Source organism: Mustela nivalis (assembly GCF_964662115.1).
Source record: "Mustela nivalis genome assembly, chromosome: 1".
NCBI lineage: Eukaryota > Metazoa > Chordata > Mammalia > Carnivora > Mustelidae > Mustela > Mustela nivalis.
Window position 1 is genome coordinate 169,623,692 of NC_139020.1, and position 18,423 is coordinate 169,642,114.

At 42.8% G+C, this 18,423-nt stretch overlaps 1 long non-coding RNA gene across 2 annotated transcripts; it reads left to right on the forward strand.

Moving 5' to 3' along the window:
• The first annotated feature begins 1,798 nt into the window (after nucleotides 1-1,798).
• On the forward strand, nucleotides 1,799-17,986 carry LOC309845455. Of its 2 annotated transcripts, XR_014301305.1 has the most exons (5): nucleotides 1,799-2,182; nucleotides 3,166-3,433; nucleotides 15,887-15,950; nucleotides 16,796-16,876; nucleotides 17,864-17,986. It is a non-coding gene; the product is annotated as an uncharacterized lncRNA (long non-coding RNA). The 2 variants fall into 2 exon arrangements; XR_014301306.1 differs by lacking the exons at nucleotides 1,799-2,182; nucleotides 3,166-3,433 and adding an exon at nucleotides 10,615-10,806.
• The last annotated feature ends 437 nt before the right edge of the window (nucleotides 17,987-18,423 follow it).

The following is an 18,423-nucleotide window of genomic DNA, read 5'->3' on the forward strand; positions in this document are numbered from 1 at the left end:
CTGACAACACAGAAATTGCTCACCAGCTTCTTAGTCAAAAAATAAAAAATGAAAAATAAATCAGTGAATCTATAGTCGAAGCCTTTAACAGTTAGAATTTAATTCCTAGAAATAACTAGAAAGAATTTTTCATTGTTTAAGAAGTGCCAAGAAGAGAACAGTGAAGTCAGAGTGGGAAAGAGAAGTATTAATGCAAACTCTGAGAAAAGTTTTAGGAATTACTATCACAGTTGGTTTGGAACCCTAAGAGGCCATCCTCACCTCTACATTCTCTTCAATATCCCTAAAAACTAACCACTATTCTGAATTGGAGGTACAACCTCCTTATTAAAAGGAAGGGGAAAGGTGTTGCTTTTAGCATTTATGACTGGATCCCAAATAAAATCAGAAAATTCTTAAAGAATTTTTAAAATTTTTTTTCAATTTTTAAAATTTCTCTTAAAAGTACCTTCAGGATTTGGGGGTCCAAAAACAAGTAATTGTGTATTTGAAAGGAATCTGCACAGAACGCCCCTTAAAAATTAGTAGTATATTGTTAAATGTACACAAGGTCAACCATATTCCCTTTTTTTAAAGATTTTATTTATTTATCTGTCAGAGAGAGAAAGAGAGCACAAGCCATGGGGAGCAGCAGGCAGAGGGTGAAGCAGGCTCCCAGCAGAGCAAGGAGTCTGATGGACTCGATCCCAGGTGCCTGGGATCCTGACCTGAGCCAAAGGCAGGCATTGAGCCAACAGAGCCACCCAGGCGTCCCTGCCTACGCCAACCATATTCTAGATGAATCCACAGAAACTGAGTTCAAGAGACAACTCTTGACCTTTCCCATTTAATTCCAGCAACGCAAATCTGACCAGGAAAATAATTTTCCAGAAATCAGGTTTAGGGTTTCCCTTTAAAGCTGAATGATTCTAGAAATACCCAAATTCTCTATTCTGCCCTCTTCTGACTCCCTGAATCTTATGGAGTTCTCTGAATATCAGATCACCCCTTAGGTCACAAGCACTGCCATTCTGTACTATCGACTTCCATGAGAAAAAACACAAGGGAAATGAGTACGACCTGCTTCCAGATCACCAATTTTGGGCATCTCAAACCACAGGCAAACTGAATCTTTTGAAAAGAGGCGGCGGGGGGTGGGGAGGGGTTTGGTCTTCAACTTGCTTCCTCTTATTGGATGGCTAAAATGCCCTGTGTCCAACTATTTTCTTTTCCTCTCTCAGGTGATAAGTCACTCTCTCCAAGGACCTGTTCTGACTCATGTATGAAACCCCACCCCACCAGCAACCCGAGCTCCCATCCTCCCTGTAGTACCTTTCTATAGAGCTCACCTGCCTGCACTGTTATTACCTGTTTTCTTATTTCCTTATCAGACACTAAGCTAGGTAAGGACAAAATCTGTCGAATCTGATCCCCAGATTAAGCATTTAGGTGTAGGTCTTCAATATCTAACACAGTATTTGGCACATAGGACTTGTTTCAGTCCATTCAGCTACTAGAACAGAATACCATTTACCGGGTAGCTTATAAATGGTTGAGGTGACTGGGAGGTCCATGATCAAGGTCCTGGTCAATCTGGTGTCTGGAGAGAGCCTGCGTACTGGTTATAGACCACCAGCAGTCTTCTCACTGTGTCCTCACAGGGCTGAAGGGACAGGGAAACTCCCTGGGTCTTTTTTATAAAGACATTAATCTCATTTGTGATGGCTTGACCTTTATGACCTAATCAACTCCCAAGGGCCCCACCTCCCAATAGCATCACACTGGGGGTTCAGATCTCAACATATGAATCTTGGGGGGCACAAACATTCAATCCCTTGTTTTTTGTTTTAGAATGAAATGCTATAGCAGGAAAAAAGTGGGATAGAATGGCCGGGCAGAGCATGGCAAGCAATAGAGTGGAATGAGAGAACAATAATCACACAGATCCCCCTCTGAGTAATTTAACTCCCCAGAAAGGATTCCTTAAACCTATGAAGATTGCCTTGAGCAAAAAAGTAGTTGCATCAGATTCAGCTAACAACTGTACCACAGCTTATTACATGAGACTTGAAGTAATGATGTAATCAACCAAACAGCATGGGAAACAAACCAGTTCAACAACAATATTGCTCCTGCCGGTGATGGCTGAATGTTAGCATGGCCAGGATAACAAGCAATACGGCTGTTCCTTTGGCTTAATCAGGTATTTGGACACTCATGAAAAACATAGCTACATGAAAAACATAGCTCAGACCCTCTCTTACTGTCGACATACTTCCCAAGTATGCACCCTTTAGCCCTCTCCTGCATTTTCACCATCCCCAGAGCTTGTCATACAACCTAGATGAAGAGTCACTCTGACATTCTCCCATGATTTGTTGAGTTCCTGTGATGTTAGAGGTCTCTGGTTATTTTGAGAGACAAAGTATTCAGAGCACAGGCTTGAGTTGGAGAAATGGATCTGAATGCTGGTTCTAGCACCAAGTAGCTCAGGGTCCCTCAAGCAGCTGTTGAACCTCTCTGCACCTCAGTTTTCTCATTTATAAAATAGGACTCAAAATACCTACTTTGTGGAGAAGGCCCCCCATACACTGTTGGGTGTGTTGTGTAGTTCTGTTCACAGACGTAAGGGAAATAAATGAAATGTCAAGTGCTTAACTTTAGCACTCTCGGGTGTTAGCTGATATTATCATGCTACCATGAATGGGCTACGGACTTTGTCCTCTAGGAGTCTCCAGTGGAGAATGGGAAATGGTTCACATGTAGCTAGAAAGCAGAACACCCACGACAATTGTCAGTGCAGATAAAGGATAACCGAATGTGGGTAGAAGGGGAGTCTGCCCAACTAAGAATGCCTAGCACCTTCTCATTGGCCGGATGAAACATTTTAGAGACACATCCCATTAAGTGTCAGTTTGGGGGCTGCCAAGATCAAAGTTAAAAATCTAAGAGGCCAAAATTCATCACTGCCATCTCCACATTCAGGACCAAATTCGTAATGCAGACAGGGGAGGGCCGTATGTCACATTCTGATATCCAAGTAACAGCTCCAGAAGCTGCAGAAGGGGCCTGAATGCAAGGTGGTTAAAAATTCCTTTCAATTAAGGACCTATCCTGAGCCTGACTTTGAATATAAAACCCTCTTCCCATCAGCATTAATACTCACATAATGTAACTTTTCCCCAGTCAAGGACTGAGAGGGACAATGTAAGTCAGGATGGTCAGCTTGGAAATGCAGCTGCTTAATCCATCTCTCCTTGGGAATGGTTCCAATTAATGACAGTGGGGCACACTGCAAACCGAAAGACAAAGCATGGCTTTCAGCTCTAGTCCATGGCATTCGGCTTGGTAGACTTTTCACGTGTGGGCTTCGCACTTACTTCAGCAGAACATGGAAGCCTAGTTCTCTATTTTCAGTCTCCTCAGCATGTAACTTCCTAGGCATTACTAAAAGGTAAGTAACTCTTCTGATTGCATGACAAAAAAATTCCACACAGCAACTGCTCCTAATAATATACTTACGGTTGGCCATTTCATTACCTGATAATTACCGGATCATTAGAGCAAATAATATATCCTTATGGGATAAACTTATGGCAGTAATTTCAGAGAAAAGAATAGGAAAGCACTCTTGCAGTCTCCAGTAGGCAATGTGAAGAATTAGCTATAGAAGGAAAGGAATATAAATGTACTTTTTAAAAGTAAACAGCAATACGATAATATTTATAGTAATTTCTGGATCATGAAGTCAGAGAGGAAATGGCTGGACGGACAGAGCCCAGCCCCCTCATTTTACAGGTAAGAACAAGGAAGGAGGCCACCAGAGTGAAGTGAGCTCAGCAGGCTCACAGAGCTAATATTATAAGTACAGTCCATGCGACAATGGGTTTCTATCCCTTATCACAGAGCTCTTTCTTTTTAATGAAAATAATCCCCTAAATGCAACACAGATTTGATTTTTAAAATCTTCACTAACTGAAATATTCAGGAAATGCCAAGAACTAGTTAATTGGATTTTCTAATTAAGCTAGATTTAACTAGTGGTTTAACCCCAAACTAATCTTTCGGAGTTAGTTTTAGAGTGGCTGGAGAGCCCAGATTTAGCCTGTCAAGTCTCTTGCCCTGGTTTCTGGCAGTGACCTCACCCACCACTCCACCTGGCTCACTCCTCCTCATCTTCCAGACAGTAATTTAAATACCTTTTTTCAACCAAGTCTTTCCTACATTCCAGATTAGACAAGCTCTCCCAATTATATGTTCCTAAAGCTCTACCTCCCATTGTGAAATCACCACCTTTTTCTATTTATTTAAGATTTCTTTTTCCCCTCAAGACCGGTTCTCAGACTTGACCATGCATCAGAATCCACGGGAGGGCTGGTTAAAAATACAGAGTCCTGGGCCTTACTCTGCAAGTTCTTAGATCCCATATGGGATGGGGCCTGAGAACTCGCATTTCTAAAAGTTCCAAGGCGATGCTGATGATCCAGAGACCACACTTTACAATCCACTAAGCTGCATTATCAGACTCATGAAGGCAGGAGGGACTGGGTCTTACTCATTGTTCTATCCCTAGTGCCTAGCACCATGCCTGGCACATAGCTGGTTGTAAGGAGAGACGAGGTAAGTGAACAATTTTCTTCACTAGGGCAAAAAGTTATGGCTCCGAAAGTTGAATAGAACATTAAGCAAAGCTAGGTGAAGGGTACATAGGAACTCTACCATATCATTATCATTTTTCTGTACATCTAAGATTATTCCAAAATAAAAAGTTACATATGTATATGGATACATATACATGTACGTATGTTAGGCAATGAACAACAGAATCTTAATGTATATCGGGCATGAACATTGGGTGAAAGCTGAGACATTTCCTTTCCCATTCAGTCTGATAGCTTGTCTTGGGCTTCTCTTGCTGGAGATTGCTGCCCACGGTCAAGTGCTCAATAACAACGTTCCAAGGTGGCTGCTAGTAAACCGCTCTGTCGGTCCTTTCCCTGTAATCGTGGCAGACGCATCTGACTTCAACTCCCCTGCACCGAATGAACACACATGCATTTGGATGATGCTTTCCCTCGTTCAGCGTAAGCGTCTTCGTCACAGCAAATGACTTCCGAAGGGCCCTTCGAGAGCATGCTGGGCCTGCTGGATGCCAAAGCTGAGACAGCCACCCCCTTCTGGATGACTTACAGGCTCCAGGAAGGCCCCTTGGCCCCCAAATATCCCCAATCCTGCCTTCGGCCTGGAATTTCCACCGGATGAGAAAAAAGCCTCGATTTTCAAGCCTTGTGTCTCCACAAGACTACTGTGACAGTAGTAGTAGCCAGTGTGGTAGCACTTTCAAGTATTGGCCACTATTTCAGCCCAGCTGAAATGATCAGATCAATGGCCTAGATGGCAGCCAGCCTCAGGATCCGTGTTTAGGAAGGAGGACTGAACGAAGCAGACCTACGTATGGAACCTCAGGGCAAAGGGCACCCATGGAGACTGGGGTCCCTGGGGGGAGGCCTGCAAAAGGTCCTAGAAGGGAGGAAGCAGCAGCTAAATCGTGAACAGCTGGTTGCCGACCAGCCCTGGACCCACCACGCACTTTTGCTGGAACTCATACACAGTAACAGTATGACCCTTGTTTTCTCATTTTCACTGGGCTGCTCTAACAAAATACCACAGACCAGGTGGTTTATCAACAATAAACATGGATTTCTCACAGTTCTGAAAGGTTGAAGTCTGAGATCAAGATGCCAGCATGGCCAGGCTCTCTGCCTGATGAAAGACCACTTCCCCTGCGGCCTCGTTCCTCAGGGTGCGAATCCCACTCACGGAGGCTCCAGGCTCATGACCTGATCAGCTCCAACACCTCCCACTTTCAAATACCACCACCTTGGGGATGAAACTATGGTAGATGAGCTTTGAGGGGACATAACCATTTAGATCATAGCACTTATCTTCAATTCAGATAAAAGCCTAAGAGTAGAAACAGTCGTAAGTAATATAAGTACAGTGTGCCAGAGGCTGAGTGAGGAACCTTATCAACATATCCATGCATTTTGACACTATACCGGTCCTGTGTTCTCATCAGATGCTGCTAACAACCATGTGAGGTAGCTATTAGTGTCCTGTCTTTATAGCTGAGTCACTGAGGCTTAGTGAATCGACTCACCCAAGCTCCCACAGTAACTAAGACACACAGGTAGGGTCTGACCTGGGGCTCTCACCATATACCATGTGGTTTTCTTTGCTAGTCTCCCCAACCTGAAAATGGGTTGGTACTGATCATGTGAAGGGCATAAAGTGTCCAAACCTGTCTCCTTCTGGCTGCCAGTCCTTTGGAAAGTCATTAACCACTGACCATAAAATGCCAAGCCTCAGTTTTCATACATAGGAAGCAGAGTTCCTACTCCACAGTAAGCACAACTTCAGCCTTTGTTGTTATTAATGTTATTTTTTCATGCCTAAAATTACTTTCTTTCAAAATCCTGCTATCTGTGACCACACGGATGGAAATTGAGGGCATTATTCTAAGTGAAATAAGCCAGACAGAGAAAGACAAATACTTTATGTTCTCACTTTTGTGTGAAATCTAAAAAAGTCAAACTCATAGCAACAGAAAGTAGAATGGGGGCACCTGGGTGGCTCAGTGGGTTAAGCCTCTGCCTTCGGCTCAGGTCATGATCTCAGGGTCCTGGGATTGAGCCCTGCATCCGGCTCTCTGCTCAGTGGGGAGCCTGCTTCCCCCTCTTTCTGCCTGCCTCTCTGCCTGCTTGTGATCTCTGTGTGTCAAATAAATAAATAAAATCTTTAAAAAAAAAAAAAAAAGGAAGGAAGGAAGGAAGGGAGGAAGGAAGAAAGAAAGAAAAAAGAAAGAAAGAAAGAAAGAAAAAGTAGAATGGTAGTTGCCAAGAAAGAAAGAAAGAAAGAAAGAAAAAGTAGAATGGTAGTTGCCCAGGGCTGAGGTTCAGAAGAAATAAGGAGATGTTCATCAGTGAGTATAAATTTTCATGAGGGACATTGGGGAGGATATGTGTTATAATGAGCAGTGGGTAATATATAAGATTGATGAATCACTGACCTCTACCTATGAAACGAGTAATACAATGACTAAATTTTTTTCTAAAAAGTACAAACTTTCAGGAAGAAGATGAGTAAGTTGTGGAGATCTAATATACAGCATGGTGATTATACAATACTGTATCTTATATGGGAAAGTTGCTAAGAGAGTAGATCTTAAATGTTCTTGCCACAAAAAAAAAAAAAAAAAAAAAGAAGTGGTAATAATGCGGCACGATGGAGGGGTTAGCTAATGCAATGGTGGTCATCGTTTTGCAATATATAAATCAAATCAACACATCGCACACCTTAAACTTACAACATGTTTTAAGACAATTATATCTCCAGAAAGCTGCAGAAAAAAACATTACTGCCTTTCAGTTGAAGATCTATTCATTCATTCAAAAACTTCTGTTCTAGAAATGAAGGACAGAGTAATAAACAAGAAAGGAAAATACTGAGACTTCAAGGAAAATACAATTGATAAGTACAAGTAAGTAAAACAAGAGGACCACAGATGGTGATGCAGGCAGGCTAACAAGAAAATAAGATTCATGATGAATGGGTTGGGGAGAGGGGTGCTTGAGGAGAAGTGATTAGGCAGAGGCCTCTCTGAGGAGCTGGCATATTTAAGGCTGACTGTGACTGCTAAGCAGCCAGTCATATGAAGACTTTAGGAAAGGATGCATCAGGTGGAGAGATATCAAATGACCAAGGTCAAGAGGTGCAAAGGGGTGTGGCTTGCTGGAGGACCAGAATGAAGACCATCTTGGCTGGGCCTGGTGTGCAAAGAGTGTAGCAATGGCAAAGCAGACTGATGAAGTGTGAGTGCCATTCAAAATGCAAAAAGAAGATACTGGACAGTTTGAAGTAGGGCACTGATAGGATTTTATTTTATTTTTTTTAATCACTTTAGCTGTTGTGGAGGAAATGAAATGTAGGCAGAAGCAGAAGAGCAAAAGGCCACTTAGGATGCTTTAGGATACCCAGATAAGACACGGTAATAACGCTGATGAAAGAAGAGGGCAACTGGGAAAATGGGCCAACCTACAACGAGTTCAAGAAGCTCAACCCCAGTGACTTAGATTCCCAGGAGGTAAGGAGAAAAAGGGAAAACCTCAGTTTGGGTCTAGAACCTAGCATTTTAGTTTGAGCAAGCAGGTAGGGAAGACACAGAGAAAAGGAAATTAGGGAAGAAAAAAAAAAAAAAGTCTGCCCTGGACATTTAGGTTTGAGATTCCTATGAAACATGTAAGCTGATCACTGTGTAGAATAGGAAATACAAAAATTTAAAGCTCAGAGGAGAGGATAGGTCAAAGGTATATATTTGGAATTATCAAAATTCAGACACTGTCTAAAGCCAGGGGACTGGAGGAGAAACTCTGTACAGAATGTGTAGAGAGATGTAGAAAGAGCTCCAGACAAAACCCTGAGGAGGAAAAGCCACCCAAGAAAAATGAGGAGGAATGGCCGAAAGACTGTGGCACAGCAGAGACCAAGACAGGAATGAATCAAGAAGGAGAGAATTCAAAGATGCTGAGAAGGTGCCAAGATGAAGACAGGAAAGGGCCTGCTAGGCTTGGCCTCAGGAAGTTCAAGACAATGTCCAGTTTCATGGACCTGGTAAACCCAGAAATCCACCTGCAGGCAGCTGAAGGAGGAATAGGACACAGGAAGAGGAAACAGCAAATGCAACGGACTCATAATATGTTTTCAATAAAAGAGAGAATTGGAATAGTGTGGAAGCTGGAGGAGGACATGGCCCGAGGCAGGCTGTTTGTTTTGAAGAAGCATGAACGCCAGAGCTCATTCGTATGCTGCCATGAGCAAGCCAGTAAAGAGAGAAAGTGATGCAGGAGAGAGAAGTTCAAGGTGAAAAGGGGCTGGACCCTAAAGCATTCACAGAGATGGCAGCTTTCAAAAGAGAGCAGCAGGAACACTCCTTCCAGGTGAACACAGTAAAACAAGGTGGGTGGGTCATGAAGCCCGTGGGTTTGACGATGGGTCATGAATGACATCATGGAGACTTCCAAAGGCTTTTTTTACAACAGCCTTACTCTTGGTGTTCCAAGAGGTCATGACTATATAAACTAGGATCGCAAAACACAGAAATAGAATTGTTTTTTCCATCGCTAAAAGACTTCTAAGGTCAAATAATCCAGAGCCTGCCTTGTTCACAAAAGAGGTCCAAAGGAGTCGACTTGTTGGGGACACACAGCTTCTTAGTAACATGGAAGAGAACAGAAAGCAGGTTATTTGAATTTTCATCTTTTTGTAAAGCAAGCTGTTCCACTCTGTCTTGTACTCTCATAGAATGAAAAGTTATCTCAATACATCGCAGTTAACATACCAACTTATGTTCCAGATTTTTCCCACCTTCCTGCTATATAGATTATCTGGAATTAACCTTGGCACATAAATGCACCAAACGATGCAGCTGTGAAGGCTTAGGAGGGGACACCAAAACAGACAACCTGCAGAAGGTCTCCATTAGGTCTCCAATGCTACCATCTCAATAAGGGGTATTTGGATGTTTATGGAGTTATTCAGAATGAAATACTGCCATGGCAGATTTCCCCCCAGACAGCCTCTCCACATACTCCTTAATCACAGTACTGAAAATGTTTGGCTTGAGGAAGAAAATGGGTTGGAAATGCAAGCCATGACATGAGGCAAAGCTTACCACCAGAAAAAGAAAATGGCCTCTTGATCTTTTCAAACTGGGGGACATTTTTCCCACCAATAACAGAGCAAACCAGCAAGTTGAGCAGCTCAAGCTAAAGTGAGGGTTGAATAGATCCTTAGCTCAACTCACTGATGGTTACTAGAAGGGAGGTGAGGGGGGGATGGGTAAAGGAGGTGATGGAGATTAAGGGTTATACTTGTCATGATGAGCACCAGGTGGTGTATGGAAGTGTTGAATCACTCTATTGTACACCCGAAACTCATATTACACTGTATGTTAACTAACTGGAATTTAAATAAAAACTTTCTTTAAAAAAGTGAGGGGTTGACACTTTCTATTCTCGGTTTCTTGCAGAGCACCTGGTATACAGAAAAGCTCAAAAAATATTTGGCATTATGCTGAGTGACAAAAGCCAATCTCTGAAGTTTATAGGCAGTATGGTTTCATTTATAGAACATGCTCAAAAATGACAGAATTATGGAGATGGAGAGATTAATAGCAGCCGAGGCTTAGGGATGGGTGTGGGGAGAGAAGGCAATATGAAAGTATAGCCCAAGGGAGTTCCTATGCAGTGAGGGAAGCATCCTGTCTCTTCACTGTGGTAGTGATTACCTAAACCTAGACATATGATAACATGGCATAAGCCAGAGAGACAGACAAACAGAGACAGACAGCAAGTATTTAACAAAACTGGTGCATCTGAATAAAGATTATACAGTGTCTCTTTTCTGGGTTTCAATGTACTGCAGTTACAGAAGATGTTACCATCAGGGAAAGCAGACTGAAGAGTACACAGGTCTTTACCATACTTTTTTTTTTTTAAGCTTCCTATATGCCTACAACTATTTAATGATGAGGAGTTTTACAGAATAACCGAGTTTCATCTTCGGTGACAGGTATTTTGATGCTCCCCATTGAACACTGGAGAAAATGGAGTCTCAGGTGTTGCATAGTGGTTTAATAGATGAACCTCTGGAGCCAAAGTACTAGACACCAGCTCCACAACCACTTGCCAGCCTTTTAACTAGAAAAAGAAGGGCATCCAGCCATTTGCAAACACATGGATACCCCTTGAGAGTATTCTGCTAGATAAGGTAAGTCTGACAGATAAAGACACATACTGGGTGAAATCACTTCTATGTGGAATCTTAAAAGGTCAGATTTGTAAAAACAAAGTAAAATGGTGATTTTACTGGTGACTGGTGATTTTACTGGTGATTTTCCCAGGGGCTGGGAGTAGGAAAGATAAAACAGAGATTGTTTAAGAATACTAACTTGCAAGGCATGTGGGTGTCTCAGTCGGTTGAACATCTGATTCTGGATTTCGGCTCAGGTTGGGATCTCGGGGTCCTGAGATCAAGCCCCACAGTGTGCTCTGCACTCAGCATGGCATCTCTCCCTCTCTCCGGCTGCCCCTTCCCCTGCTCCCTTGCTCTCACTCACTCACTCAAATCAATCAACCAACCAATCAAAAAATGTATGTATTATATATGTATGTACATACAAATAAGAATACTAATCTGCAACAAGTAGCAAGTAAGTCCTAGAGATCAGATGCACAGTATAGTCAATATAGACAACAAAACTGAATTGTAAGCCAACTTTCTAAGAGCCTAAAACTTAATTATTTAACCACTTGTGGAATGGAATAGTTAATCATTGCTACAATGGCCAATATATTACAATATACAACTGTATCAGATTAAGATGTCAACCTTCAAATTATACAATGTTATATATCAAATATACTTCATCAAAAGGAAAAAGGACTTTGCACAACTGACATTTTTTGTGATTCAGGCTCCTTCCTACAAAATGGAGACAGGACATATTTAGCTCAAGCCACAAGGCCTAGGATATCAATTCATCAGTAAATGTTAGAGGTTATGATTATTATTAAAAGTCACCCAGAATAGAAAAGGAGCAGAAATTCAAAAGTTGGTTTGATTCCTAAGCTTTGTTCTTAATTACCATACTGCCTCCTTTCTGAATGGCAAATGAAAACATGTTCCCTGATTCCACCCCTCTGCCCCATACACATAGGCCTACTTCCCTTCTGCAAGTCTATACATCACCTCCACACTAGCTTCCTAGAGTTACTGTAACAAAGTGGCACAAACAAACGGTTAACTTAAACCAACAGAAATTCATTCTTTCCCAGTTATAAAGTCTACAAGTCTGAAAACAGGGTGTTGGCAGGGCCATTCTCCCTCCAAGACCCAGAGGGTAAAGTCCTTCCTTGACTCTCCCAAGCTCCCTCCCTTCCTTGCCTCATCAGTCCCTGGCCTTCCTTGGCCTGCAGCTACATGCCTCCAGTCTCCGCTTCCTTCACTCCCACGTGGTCATCTCCTTATGGACACAAAGGATATTGGACCAAGGCCCACCTTAGTTCCAGTGTGACCTCAACTTTCATCTCCATTATGCCTGTAAAGACCCTTTTTCCAAATAAAGTCACACTCACAGGTACTAGGAGTTAGGGCTTCAACTTACCTTTTTAGGGGACACAATTTAACATGGAAGAACCTCCCAGATGGTTTCCAAAGCCATCCCAGACCCCGTGTGCCCTTGTCCCCTTTCTTTTTGCACAGACACCTCCCGTGCTCCATCCTCCTCCATTTAACACAAGCTTTTTGCAGTCCACTATTTATTAAAACATGGAGAGAGTCCACAGGCATTTTCAGCACAGATGGGCATTTCTCTTCAAGAGCAAGTTCAGCTTTTTAGCACAAAATCCACAAGCACAGGGGGCACTGTGCCCTGTTTTTATTTCAAGCTGCTTAAGTGATCATTTATGGCAGGACATAAAAATTATCACTGTTTTGAAACAGACACTAGGCTGGTATTCTAGGTAATGATACCTCTGGGCCAAGTCATTATTTTTCACAAGCTTTAATTATCAGAATGGGCACACTATTATTTATTAAATCCTCTGCACTCCGTAGACAGTATCTGAATAGGATGAACACCATCTCTTTTCCCAGCTGTGCTCAGTTTAAACAGATTCTTCTCACTTTCTCTCAATGCTGACCAAGTAATGAGATCAAGAACAAGATCTGGAACAACATGTATACACACAGGACACTGCATCCTAGTGCCTGTGGCCAAGTATGCGTGCCTCAGAATGAGAGCATCCGGATTCCAATCCTGGCTCTGCTTCTATCAGCTGTGAGGTTTGGGGCACGCAGCCAGAAACCAGTTTCTGGTTTCATGGATATGGCAAATCTCCTGGGGTTTGTCTACAGCCGAAGTGGCATCAGAACTAATGTTCATGTTTTATTCTTCAAGTTCAGAAACTTTTAAAGAAAGAAATGAGATATGTCCTCAGAGAGCCGGCTCATTTACCTTTTCCAAGATCTATAAACAAGCATTCCTTGCCCACTCTCTCTTCTCCAGTTCAGAAACCAACTCAGCTCCTCCCCTCCAAGTGGCAGAGGGCAGCTGCTCCAGAGAGGAAAAAAAAGTCATGTTCCCGTAACCTATTACAATTTACCAAGCATTTTCAACTCTTGAGAGGGTCACAGTCATCTGAGAGGGTGACATTATTGTTACTCTGTTCACGTACTTATAGGAGTCCACAGTTTAAGTGTTTATGGGAGGGAGGCTGTGTGTAGAATGATTCCAAGCATAGCCTCTGGCATGATTTTGTTTGGGCTCAAATCCCAGCCTATTTAACCTCTTAGTGACTCAGCTGCCTCATCTGTAATAGGGGAATAATATTAGTACCAACTCCATCTTATAAAATGGGGACCTTACCAACCTCATGGGGTTATGATGAGGACTAAAGGAGGTAATATGTGGAAAGTGATTCGATCATTACCTGACTCATAATCACTGCTGTGAGTTAATTCATAATAACTGCTATGTAAGTGTCTGTTAAACAAATGAACACAAACATGGTACGCTCTCAATAAATATTAGCCCATAATGCCTATTACTGGCCATCTCAGTGATTAGCAAATTATGGTCCACAGGACAAATCTGGTTCTCTACCTATCTAAATAAAGTTTTATTGGAACACATCCATGTCCATTCATTCACATATCCTATAAGGCTACTTTCCAGCTCTAGGAGCAGAGTCAAATGGCTGTCACAGATACCCCATGCCCCACAAAGCCTCAACTATTCACTGTCTGGCCCTTTAAGATGTTTGCTGAGCTCTGGTCTCTCATCTCTTTCAGGACAAGATTGGGCTTTGTTTGTTTGTTTAAATATATATATATATAAATTTTTATTTTTTATTAACATATAATGTATTACTAGTCCCAGGGGTACAGGTCTGTGAATCGTCAGGTTTTCACACTTCACAGCACTCACCATAGCACATATCTTCCCCAATGTCCATAACCCCACCACCTTTTCCCTAACCCCTCTCCCCCCGGCAACCCTCAGTTTATTTTGTGAGATTAAGAGTCTCTTATGGTTTGTCTCCCTCTCGATCCCATCGTGTTTCATTTATTCCTTTCCTCCCCCAAACCCCCCCACGTTGCCTCTCAACTTCCTCATACCAGAGAAATCATATGATAATTGTCTTTCTCTAATTGACTTACTTCACTAAGTGTAATACTCTCTAGTTCCATGCACATCGTCACAAATGGCAAGATTTCATTTCTTTTGATGGCTGCATAGTATTCCATTGTATATATATACTCCACCTCTTCTTTATCCATTCATCTGTTGATGGACATCTAGGTTCTTTCCATGGTTTGGCTATTGTGGACATCGCTGCTATAAACATTTGTGCCCCTTCAAATTACTATATTTGTATCTTTAGGGTAAATACCCAGTAGTGTGATTGCTGGGTTGTAGCGTAGATCTATTTTCAACTTTCTGAGGAACCTCCCTGCTGTTTTCCAGAGTGGTTGCACCAGCTTGCATTCCCACCAACAGTGTAGAAGGGTTCCCCTTTCTCTGCATCCTCACCAGCATCTGTCGTTTCCTGACTTGTTAATTTTAGCCATTCTGACTGGTGTGAGGTGGTGTCTCACTGTGGTTTTGATTTGTATTTGATTGGGCTTTGTTTTATTCATCATTTTATTCCCAGCGTCTAGCACAGTTTCTAGCATGCAGCAGATGTTCTGTATTTGTGTCAACAATGAAGAAATAACTGCAGCCCTATGTCACACTTCAGGACATAAGGAATAGTAACTGCCATTACTAAGCGCTTGCCACGAGTTGGCCACCATGCCAAGTGCTTTGTCTTGTGAAGCCATTTTACCCTCACATCAAATCTTAGACCCAGGTACCATTATCATCTCAGCTTGGGTCAGGAGGAAACTCAAGCTGAGAAGGTAGAGAAACACACGGAGACTCAGCTGATCAGGGACCCTGCAGAAACTCCAACACTGATTTTCTTACTCAAAATCCCATGTTCGCATGTTACTACCTTTCCAGGAGTTAACCGCTGGAAAAAAAAACAAGTCCTTGATTTCCCTGTGGCTCTATGCTTCAAACTGTATTTGGTATCCCTTCAACAAAAACCCTTGTGTTCCCTGATACAAATATCCAGGATCAACGACCATATAAAAGTCCGCCAAATTTACCTTAAAGCTCCAGGGTTTACATGAGCCCCCATCTCACCAACCCTGCCAGTTGCAAAGTAACAAGACTTATCTCACCAGCATTTGTCTTCTCAACGACAAGATGCAAATCCAGAAATGACTGTTCCAGTGGATCAGATCAGTTGGATTTTTCAACTCGTGAGCTGCACCAGACCTCTAGCAATGGTTTTTGTGTTGGGCAAACGAACAGTGTGAATGTCTGACATCTTAGAGATCAAACCAGAAATTTATTCTGATGAGTAATTTGAGGTCTATTTTATGTTTTGCACGTATGTTTAACCCAAGTCTTGCCTGCAGATAGATTTGCCACCTGTACTGGACCTATTTTATGCTTCTCCCTAGATTTGCTCATCCCCACCACCCTCCTCAGAGCCCAGCCCCGTGCTTCATGCATGAGGCAGCCTGCTGCTCCTCGCACCTCTTCCCCTCGCAATGCCAGGTGTCTCCGCCTCTCCCAGATGGAAACAGGCTAAATTCTGGAGACCCCTTTACAAGATAATCACCAAGGACTACCCTCTAGCCAGCATTCAACTGTAATGTGGTTAGCCTGTTACTGTAGCATAACCCGGCATTAGCCTGACTAAATCCATTGTCATTTCTCTTTCCACTCTGGCAGGAGTTTGAGACTCCCTCAGCCCTCCACTATCCCCATGAGACAAACCAGAACATGCTGCGCCATGGTGAGTAACCATGCCCTGGGATATTAGAAGGGTGGGTGGGAACAGCCCCATAATGTCTCAGGAATAAGGAATTTATCTTGTTTAGTGGCAAGCTCACCCCTTAAATTAGGTTGAGTTTCCCGAGAAGCACACCTGAGGCAAGGATTCAAATGCATGAGCTCATTTGGGAAGCACTGTCATGGGGAAGACACATGAGATGGGGACAAGGAACAACACCAATTAAAGCTGTGTTCGAAGCAAGTTACCACTGTGGGCACTGGGAGCTCAGGTTCCTTGGAGAGCTCTGGGAGACAGGGTGAAATATGCCTCAGACTTTTCCAGCCAAGAAGCAGGGGACCCGGGGCACCAGAGTGGCTCAGTCATTTAGGTGTCTTCATCACCTCAGGTCATGATCCCAGGGTCCTGGATCAAGTCCCACATTGGGCTCCCTGCTCAGCGGGGAGCCTGCTTCACCTCCTGCCTCTCCATCCTGCTCATGCATTCACTCTCTCCCCCCCACTTACAAAAATAAATTAAAAAAAAAAAAAAAAGAGGGAGTACCTGTAGCTCTTATTCACCAGCTCTCTCCAACTGCCTTTAGTCGAAGAATGCTCTGGGATATCCCTCCAGCATTGTCAGCTCACCGTGCCCCCACCCCCCCCCCCCCACACACACACAGACACCAGACTCAACAACAAAAAAGTCCTTCAGGCAGAGGCACAGGTGTGCATAGGTATCCACATGGATCCTGTTAGAACTGGGAACCAAGAGTGTGTGTATGAGGCACACACCACATCAACCACACCCTCTAAATCCAAATTAATGCCAAACTCAGACTCACACAAACAAGCTATGTTCTCCCCTAGGCAGGACATACTGTGTCCCTTTGTTCCAAATGACCTCAACAACTCAAATTCCCTATCACAAATATATGAAGTCGTGAAAAGGTAATTAACTCCTATCTAATGTCTACACATCGATGTGGTGACGCTCACCTCACTTCTCAGCCTGAGACATTCATGGTGGGTTGAAAAGCCCAGGCTACTGGCTACTCCACAAGTGTTTCCTAACTAAACCCTTTTGGTCCAGATTTCTTGGCATAATGTGGCCTTCAGCAGAGCTGAGGCTTCCTGAGGAAAAGCTATTCCTGGGAAGCAGCATGAATGTAATCAACAGCACTCCATTTTCTGTTCTGAGAGTCCTCTCTCAACACGTCCCCATTTCTGTAATGAACTGCCTAATCTTGGACATTTTCCCCATGGAGAAGTGATTAAGTCTGTCACCATTATTGTAGGGGCGTCTCAATCCCATTAAAATGACCCCACTGCTGCTGTTCATTCACAGGCCACTGCAACTATTTGCTGAGGCCCTGTGGGTTGAAAAGGCCAACTGAGATCACCTTACCTTTTTTTCCTATGCCTGAGGAAACTTAGGAATGTTCTGGAGAAGTGTAGGAGTCAAAGTTCTTTTAACACTGATACTGGGTTGGCTGAGGGAGGGGCTAAGAGTTAGATGGAAATTTCAGCACCAACTTTAGTTTTAATGAGACAACTATTTGAACTCCACTAACTCCTCCAGCTCAGCGAGTCAGCAATGAATGCATAGAAGTGTCATTTTTTTTCCACAATGTGGATATCCAAGGTGACATTGAGATGGCTCCTGTATTTTTTAACTAGGTAATTAAAACAAAAAAAAAAAAATGATTATTTGTGAGGGTAGGAGCATGTCTTATTAAGTACCAGGGCTGAGAATTACCATCAATTCACAGATGCTGGACCAGCCCATATTGGAGAGCCATACGGATGACATTACTAGAACAGGCACTAATATAGAGTTTAATTTTAGATAAAATTGTCTCCTGGTTTTATTAAAAGGGGGGTTAATGATCTAATTATTTGGAAATAGGTCAGTTAATTTAATTCTGCTGCATACAGAAAAGAAGATTCAAGAGAAGAGGACATGATTAATAAACCCCTACCAGGCAGAGAAGGCAACCAAGTGTCCAAGCCATGTGAGTTATGTTTCCCTGACAGCTTTGGATTATTATGAAAACAATTGCCAAGACATAAACTAATATTCAGAAGCAGTTGCCAGATAATATGTGTCTTTCCAATGGGTAGAGTATCCCATGAAAAGCCCTCTTGACAGAGCCACTCTCTTCCAGGGCTGATTTACAGAACATCATTCCCAGGAAAAAGCAGTTAAGTTTAATTTATAGTAACCCAGGGCTAACCAAGGAAGTGGAGTCAGCAGATAGCTGGCATGAGAGTGAAAGATGAGTTCAGCTCTGCATGTAAATCTTTCTCTGTTTTATTAACTATCAGACATCAAAGACAACCAGCTTCCCAGCTACTTATTAGTACTTTGCCCCTTTATCAAAATCACATTAGTCATCCAACTCTTAGATGATAAAGTGTACCCTGTCCTTGCTGAAAGGGACTTGAAACATCATCCAGCACAACTCTTCGGGAAAAGCGAGGGTCAAGATGATCAA